We start from the raw sequence: 9,420 nt of genomic DNA, 5'->3' as shown, positions 1-9,420 counted from the left end.
ATTTTCTAGGTATTGACTTAATTTTTATTTCTCTGGACCATAATAATTTACTACATAATGTACAAAGACACTTACGAGAGGACTGTGAAGGAAAAACTATGTTCAAAATAATATTGAAATGTGATTTTCTCATTCAGTTTCATTTTTTCATGAGAAACATTATAACATAATATATCAAAGAAGATTAAACTCTGAAGCAAATATAAAAATTCACTTGTCAATTATGTTAGACAATTAAAGATTTGTAAAATATAAAAATACTAGTGGCCTGGTGCATGAAATTAGTGCATGGGTGTGGGGGGGTGTCCCTCAGCCCAGCCTGTACCCTCTTCAATCTGGGACCCCTCAGGGGATGTCAGTCTGCCGGTTTAGTGTGATTGGGCCTATAGTGGCAGTCGGACATCCCTCTCACAATCCAAGACTGCTGGCTCCCAACCGCTCACCTTCCTGCCAGCCTGATTGCCTCTACCCACTCTGCCTACCAACCTGCTTGCCTCCAACTGCCCTCCCCACTGGCCTTCTCACCCCCAACTTCCCCCCCTGCCAGCCTGAGCACCCCCAACTACCCTCTCTTGCTGGCCCCCCTGCTGGCCTGCTCGTTGCCAATGGGGCCCCCCTGACAGCCTCCTCGCCCCCAACTACCCCCCACGTCGCCTGATCAACCCCAAATGCCCCCAACTGCCGACATGCTCACCCACAACTGCTCTCTCCCCAAACTGCTCCCCTCTTGCTGGCCTGATTGCACCCAACTGCCCCTCCCCAGTGGCCTGCTTGACCCCAACTGGGCCCCCCATGCCAGTCAGCACACCCCCAACTTCTCCCCCGCTGGACTGATTGCCCCCAAATGCCCACCCCCCCGCTGGCCTAATTGCCCCAACTGCCTCCCTCTGGCCTTCTTGCCTCCTATTGTCCCCCCTGCTGGCCTGCTTGCCCCCTACTGCTCCCCTGCTGACCCGCTCACCCCGAGCTTCCCTCCACAGCAGGCTTAATCACCCCCAAATGTCCCACTTGCCAGCCTGCTCGTGCCGGACTTCCTTCCCTGCCAGGCTGATTGCCCTCAACTGTACTCGCCTGCGGACCTCATGGCCCCCAACTGCCCTCCCTTGCTGGTCTGACCTCCTTTGCCTCAGCCGCACCACCATGGCTTTGTATGGAAGGTCTCTCAGAAGGTTTCCTGGTCTAATTAGCATATTACCCTTTTATTAGTATAGACGACAATGTTGGCACTATTTTGGGAGGGAATATAATTATTTTTATATTAACATAAAATGTATATGTATTTAGTATTGTTACATGTAAGTGAGTGAATCTTTTTTACTATTACAGAATTAATTCTTAATATGACAAATTTGGATAGATATATCTCAAATAACAAAATTTCTTTGGGTCTCTGGAATGATTTTTAATAGTTGAAAGGAGTCCTGACACAAAATTTGAAAACTGCTCTTATAGCACCAATTTTCTTATTAAAATGCTAATATATAGGAGGTACTCCATTCATCCTACCATATTATTAAGATAAATATAAAAGATTCTATTTTCTCATGCACATGGGGATAATAATGAGGACTAAAAATAATTTTAGCATTCCTCTTTCAGTTACTTGTTTTTTAAATCCTCACTGAGGGGAGAGAGAGAGAGAGAGAGAAGAGACATATTGATCAGTTGCCTCTAACCAGGAGTGAAACCTGCAAAGTTTTAGTGTCAGGGACAACACTCTAACCAACTGTGCACACTGACCTGGGTTCATTTACTGTGAATGAAACAAATGCTCTCTCACCAACAGATAGAAGCCTTTTTCTTCATTAAGCAAGCACTTGCTTGTTATCACTTTTTAAAATTATATACCAGATCTCTGAAAATTTTGAGTCAGTTATAGTCAGCTGTATGATTGCAGTAATGGACCAGTGTTTTGGAGTTCCTTACTCTGCCATTTTCCTTCCTTAAGAGTTGAATGGAACAAATATTATTTATTATTTACATGTGAATAAATCTGCCAAAGAAATGTGTGTTCCTTTATATTTCAATTAATGCATAGTAACCTTGAAGAATAGACTTGATCTATGAAATAAATTTTAGTAAAAATAGAAATTCTTTTCTCTTCTAGGCTCCAGTTAAGAAAACCTGAAATTTCCTCTAATCAATGCAAATATATGAAAAATGGTCACTTATTTGATGGTAATTGTGAAGACCCTGGTCATTGTATATGTAAGAAGACAGCATATGGAGATTGAATCACTCATATGCGGATATAAAACCAAAAGCCACAAATGAACAAACCTGAAAACAAACAAAATCACAGAGATATAGACAACAGTATGGTGGTTACCAGAAGGAAGGGGGGTGGAGGGTAGTAAAGGGCAAAGGGGGTCAAATATGTGATGGAAGAAGATTTGACTTTGGGTGGTGGGCGCATAATACAATATATCGGTGATGTATCATAGAATTGTACACTTGAAACCTATATAATTGTATTGCTCTATGTCACCCCAATAAATTTAATTAACTAAAATAGAAAGACGTGGAAACATTGAAACTTTTCCAGGATTATTTTTAACTTTAAGAAATACTTCAAAAATAGAAAATTTAATAAATCCACATATACCCTTCATCCAGCTTTAAGTGTATTGAATTTTCAAACGTATTGTGTTTGAAAGTTTTAAAAGCCTTATTAGCTTAATATTTGTGAATATTTAATAAAATCATAGTTTAAAATTTAGTTCTATCATAAGTATTGTTAACAGTTTACTAAACTTAAAAATGAATTTGTTCATCTCTCAATAATTTAAAAATAAGTGAAACATTGTTACAGAAGATAAGTATTTAATTGTTAGTTTTTATTTGCTGCTAGTATAAGGTTTGCAGCATGTCAGATGAAAAAATATTTAATAAATATTGGTGGCATTTTCTTCTGGAAGTTTTCTTCATGAAGAAAGTCAGAGAATGGCGTTTTTATTTTGAAATCCTTTATATTTTATAATAACAAACTCTTCACACAATCCTCTGCATGCAGACATATGTGTTTGGAGTTAAACAGTTCTCTGTGTAACCTTTAAAACTTGAGCTGTAACCTGCACAGTAAATTGTCAACTATTGTTATTCTAGATTAGAGAGAAAAACAAATTACATGTGTGATTACATTAATGCAGAAAAAAATTAAATACTACTTACTTAAATATAGGTACTGAACTAATATCATTATAGCAGATTTAAGTAACATGCCTGGTCTTTTTAATTTATAGATAAGAGAAATGTAGAAAGTCTGGAATCTCTTTATATGTGTACCCATCTACACTAATAAAAGAGAAACATGGTAATTGGCGTACAACCGCTACCCTTTTCATTGGCTAATCAGCGAGATATGCAAATTAACTGTCAGCCAAGATGGCAGCCGGCAGCCAGGCAGCTTGAAACTAACATGAGGCTTGCTTGCCTCAGTGATGGAGGAAACCGCAACATTGTATGCAATGGCCAGAAACCTACTTTCAGCCCCAGAGGCCTAAGAGCTGGAGCCAAGCCTCAAAGCTAAAGCTGGCCCAGAATGAAAAAAGAAAAAAAGGAGCAGTAGGAAGCTTCAGTCACCCCAGCCTGAAAACAGCCCTCAACCCCTCACCCAGACTGGCCAAGCACCCCAGTGGGGACCCCTACCCTAAATGGTGTGTGACCACTGCATACAGCCATCATCCCCTCACCCAGGCTGGCCATGCACCCCAGTGGGGACTCTCACCCTGATCTGGGACACCCTTCAGGGCAAACCAGCTGGTCCCACCCATGCACAAGGCCTCTATCCTATAGAGTAAAAGGGTAATATGCCTCCCAGCACCGGGATCAGCGGAGCCGTGAGGCCTCCCGGCACTGGGATCAGCATGACAGGGGGCAGCGCACAACCCCCCTGATCGCCCTGTGGCTCTGTGTGTGACAGGGGGCAGGGCCACAACCTCCCTATCCATCCTGCTCTGTTCGTGACAGGGGAAAGCGCCCCAACCCCCTGAGCATCCTTGCTCTGTGCCTGATATGGGGGAGCTCTCCAACCCCCCCCCCCCCATTGGCCCTGCTCTGTGTGTGACGGTGTAGAGCCATAACCTCCCCATCGGCCCTGCCCTGAATGTGAGAGTGGCAGTGTCCCAAACCCTCATCTGGGAGCAGGCCTAAGCCAGCAGGGTGTTATCTCCCGAGGGGTCCCAGACTGCAAGAGGGCACAGGCCAGGCTGAGGGCCCCCCTTCCACCCATGTGCACAAATTTTTGTGCACTGGGCCTCTAGTCCTATATAATAAATGCCTAATATGCTAAGTGTCTGGTTGTCCAGTCAGCCATTCAACCAATCAGAGCGTAATATGCTAATGATATCCTAAGCACACTCAACTGCTCGCTATGACATTCATTGACCACCAGGGGGCAGATGCTCTAACCGGTAGGTTAGCTTGCTGCTGGGGTCAGGCTGATCCAGACTGAGCAAGACAGGCCAGGCACACCCTGCAGTGCTCTTGCAATCTCTCCCCAGCTGGCCAAACTCCTGCTTCCCTTTCTGACCCTGATTGTGCACCAGTGGGGTCCCTTGGCCTGACCTGCACCCTCTTGCAATCCAGAACCCTTTGGGGGTTGTTGCAGAGCCAGTTTCAGCCCCATCCCACAGGCCAGGCTGAGAAACTTCTCTGGTGCACAAATTTGTGCAGTGAGCCTCTAGTGTGAAATAAAAGCTTTAACGTGTTTTTAAAGAAATATTTGGTTAGAAATAAATTCAGAATTTCTTGTCATGTTTTGTGAAAAATGTACAATATTCTTCAGATATATGCAATTTTACTTTTAAAAATTTAATTTTTTTAATTTAAAAATTATAAATTTTTATTATAAAATCCTCCAGTAAATACACACATACATAAGGGTGTGTATGTATGTATGTGGATAGGCATAATTATACATGTATATCTATTTAACTCAAGAATTTGAGTATTTTGGAATTATATAATTAATGTAATAAATTCTGATTTGTTTTCTGCCAGGAATAGGTAGGAGAGATAAGGCTGAGGAAAGAATGACGATTCTACTTTCATATGAAATTGACACCAATAAAGGACTGTGGCCTGATTATATATATATACATATTATAAAGGAAGAGATCATTATTTCTGTCTACACAGAAACAACCAGCCACCATAAGAGAAAAAAATAAGATATATTTGGTAACAGCTATTAGTTCGTCTCAATCTATGCACATTAGAAACTCATTCTTTCTAATCTAACTCTTTTCATTTGTTTCTTTAATTTCTGTGTTTGTTTTCCTATGCCGTTCTCATCACATTTCTGACAGAATATGGATTACATGGACTTTACTTATTCATTCATAATTATATTCTAACTAAAGTGTGAAGCTTTTAAAAGAGATATGGTCTATTGATCTCTGTAGTTATCTCTGCATAGTTTATGGAAATTGAGTAGCACTCAATCAGTATTTGTTACATTCATAACCACAAGTTTAGTATGCTAATTGTTTTATTTAGAAACGGAACTTTTAAATACTTTCAGACTGGATAAAGTGAGGTAATATGATACAAAACCTTATTAGTATTCCCAGATAACAAACTCTTTTTGTCAAAAGTGACATCTCATCCATACAGATCAATTCTAAGTTATCCAGGAACACATACAAAATTTGAGAAATAGGACGAGAGGTACGGATAAATGGAAAAGACTGACAGATCTCAAAGGGCAAGAAGGTTGGGAGGATGGGAAGATATCAACCAAAGAATATATATACAGTGGGGCCTTGACTTACGAGTGTCCCGACTAACGAGTTTTTTGAGATATGAGCCGTCTCTTGGCCGATTTTTTGCTTTGACTTGCGAGCTATAATTCGGGTTACGAGCCAGCTTCAGATACCCCACTGCTAGTTGGCGCAGCGAATGTCACAGTGAACGCCAGAACATCAGCCCAGCATCACATGTCTCACTCATTCACTTTTTGATTTGACATACGAATAATATGAGTTACAAGCTCCATCACGGAATGAATTAAACTCATAAGTCAAGGCCCCACTGTACATACTAGAGGCCCGATGCACACAATTCATGCACGGGGATTAGGGGAGTCCCTTAGTTCGGCCTGCACCCTCTTGCAATCTGGAATTGCTGCCTACTAACAGCTGGCCGCCTGCCTGATTGCCTCAAACACTCGCCTGCCTGCCTGATAGCCCCTAAGCACTCTGCCTTAGTGCCTGTTCATCCCTATCCATTCTGCCTGCTGCCTGTCTGATCATACCTAACCACTCTGCCTGCCTGATCACCCCTGACCACTCTGCATGCCTGCCTGATCACGCCTAAACACCTGCCTGCCTAACTGATCGCCCCTATCCATTTGCCAGCCTGCTTGCTCAGCCCTCACTGCCTCTGAATGCATGATGCCACTAACTGCTCCACTGTCTGCCTGAGGCCCTTCACCACTCTGCGTGTCTGCCTGATCACCCCTAACTTCCTCTGCCTGCCTGCTTGCCTGATGCCCCTAACTGCTCCCTTGTTTGCCTGATTGTCCCAAAGCACCTCTGCCTCAGCCCCTGCCACCTCAGCTTAGTCCAGAAGGATGCCCAGAATGACCTCTGGAAGGTTGTTCGGCTCTCCCGTTTAATTAGCATATTAAGCTTTTATTACTATAGATAGGCATAACCCATGGACACAGAAAATAATGTGATGAAGGCCCATGTGGGGTGGGGGCACGGTGGAGGGAGGAAAAGGGAGAGGAAATGGGGGACATCTGTAATAGAGTCAATCTTAAAAAAAAGATAGACCATAGTCTGATCCATAAAAACCAATATCAATAAGTTCAAGTATATTCAAGTCACAAAGTATGTTTGTTGATCAAAATGGAATTAGACATTGATAATAGAAATACCTCTGGGAAATTCTCAAAAGTTATAAATTAGCACCTGAAAATTTCATGCATCAAAGTACAATGTAAAAGGGAATTTAGAAACTATTTTGGAATGAATAAAAATGAAAATAAATAGTTCATACATGTGGAATGATGCCAAATAATCTCAAATATTAATAGCATAAATGCTTTGATTAGAAAAGAAGAAAAATTTCCTATCAATATATTAGTTTTTGTGATAAGAAACTAGAGAAAGAAAATTTAACCCTGAGTGAGAAGATAATAAGAATACTACGCTGCAGTAAAAAAGGAACTCTTGCCTTTTGCAACAGCATGGATGGAACTGGAGAGCATTATGCTAAGTGAAATAAGCCAGTCAGAGAAAGATAAATACCACATGATCTCACTCATTTGTGGATTACAGAGAACAACACAGACTGATGAACAGGGACAGATCCAAAGTCAGAGAAACAGCAATCAGACTATTAATCCCCAGAGGGGAAGTAGGGGAGGGGGACACATTTGTAATACCTAAACTAATAAAGAAATTAAAAAAAATCAGAGCGTAAATTAATTAAATAAAAAATTGAAACATGAATGTTAAATAAGCACTGAAAAGATGTTCAATACCATTAGTCATGAAGATAATGCAAATTTAAACTACAATAAGATACCATTATACACATTAGAATGGATAAAATTTAAGGAACTGATCATAACAAGTATTGACCAAGATGTTGAGCAACTCCTAAGTCACACACTGCTAGTGGGATTGCAAACTTGCACAAGCCTTTTGAATAATAGTCTGGCCGTCCCTTAAATAGTTAAACATATATATCTATTATAAGGTTCATCTATTGCTCGCCTAGGTATTTACGTAAGAGAAAAAGGAGAGCCTCTGCTCATACAATGTCTTGCACACATATGTTCATAATAAGTAGCTTGCGCAGTATTTAGCACATAGCAAACAATTAATTTTACTCATTTTTATGGGTACTGGCTGCTTCCCAAAGTACTAAATCTAGGCCCTAAGAGTTTTGGTCTGACTCTATTAGCATATGGGATGTCCTGGCATTGTGTGAAGGAAAAGGTGGTAGTTCAGTGATCACAGGAATAGCTTAGAGGCAAATCCACAACAAGAGACTTACTGTAGGTACAGACTTACTGATCGTGAGCCAGAATGGAGCCATCTTCCCACTGCCAGTTTCCGTTTGTGGAATTCTTTTTCAGTCCCATCCTATGGTAGGCCTTTAGCAATTTAAGGATATCCTATTTGAAATCACAAGTAAAGTCAGTTCTCAGAATTGTATTAAATACAAGGCTATGATCATTTAATCATTTTCCCCACAGTTGAGGAAACTGCATTCTGTCCTCTTTCAGAATTCCAACCTCAACAACACATATACAATATAATTCCTGCAATTTTTGTGAATTTTTATTTTTAATACAGAAGAATATGGAGTTGATGTGTCAGAGCCTTGTGCCTCTATTATATTTCAGGCTCATATTACAGAAAGTTGCCACATATGGTAGGACCCAATATAGGCAGATGAATTAAAACAATACTTCACCTGGTCCTCTTGGCTGCATATCTTCAGGAGAATAGAATTTTGAGACATGCAGGAAGCTTGGCTCTGAAACCAGTTCTTGCTCTCATTGAAAAATTGGTAGCAGCTGTTTCTGTAACAGCCAGTTTTTAGGACATGGGCCACAGTAACTTTCTAGAAAGGGAGAATATGTTATTAATTCTGCACATGTCTGAACATTATATCAGATTTTTTGTTTGAGGCAAGGTAAATACTTTTTTTATTCTACCTCTACAATTCCAAATATTATACCATTATGGTCATACCCACTGACATACCTCTACATATGCATAGATAGATATGCCAAAACTATGTTTCCTACTTCTTACAATTACTCCTTCATTGTAAAAAATAAAATAAAATTTAAAAAGCAATAGTGAATTGCATACAAGAATTCATTTTCTTTTACATTTTCTTTTTTTTAAAATATATTTTATTGATTTTTTTACAGAGAGGAAGGGAGAGGGATAGAGAGGTAGAGATATCAATGATAGAGAAACATTGATCAGCTGCCTCCTGCACAACTCCTACTGGATGGAGATATGCCCACAACCAAGGTACCTGTCTTTGACCGGAATCGAACCTAGGACCTTTCAGTCCGCAGGCCGACGCTCTATCCCCTGAGCTGAACCAGTTGGGGCTACATTTTCTTTTTATTACAGTTATTAGAATGAGATTGGTTAATAAGATTATATAGGTTTCAAGTGTAGATTTCTATAATACATGATCTTTCTTATAAACTTTCCTGTCAGCAGCACTGGATACATGCCTAAACGCCTGTATACACAGAGACATGCAACTTGTGCTTCCAAATATTAGAAGATTTTCTCTTACCGTTCAAGGAAATTGGAACTGAATAATGCTGTTAAAATAGTCATAATTATTAGAAAGTTATATTTTGTGACACAGTTAAAGCAAAAATAAAAATAAGTGATATGTTTCTGGACTAATAGCTAAAATATAGGCACACAT

General features: G+C 40.3%; 1 pseudogene; it reads right to left on the bottom strand.

Annotated features, from left to right (window-relative positions):
- Positions 1-2,878: 2,878 nt before the first annotated feature.
- The window catches only part of LOC102755687, a 6,755-nt pseudogene continuing 213 nt past the window's right edge, over positions 2,879-9,420 (bottom strand).

Source organism: Myotis davidii, unplaced genomic scaffold, assembly GCF_000327345.1.
Source record: "Myotis davidii unplaced genomic scaffold, ASM32734v1 scaffold9590, whole genome shotgun sequence".
NCBI lineage: Eukaryota > Metazoa > Chordata > Mammalia > Chiroptera > Vespertilionidae > Myotis > Myotis davidii.
Note: the sequence above shows the minus strand (reverse complement) of the source record. Positions and strands in the feature narration are given on the sequence as shown.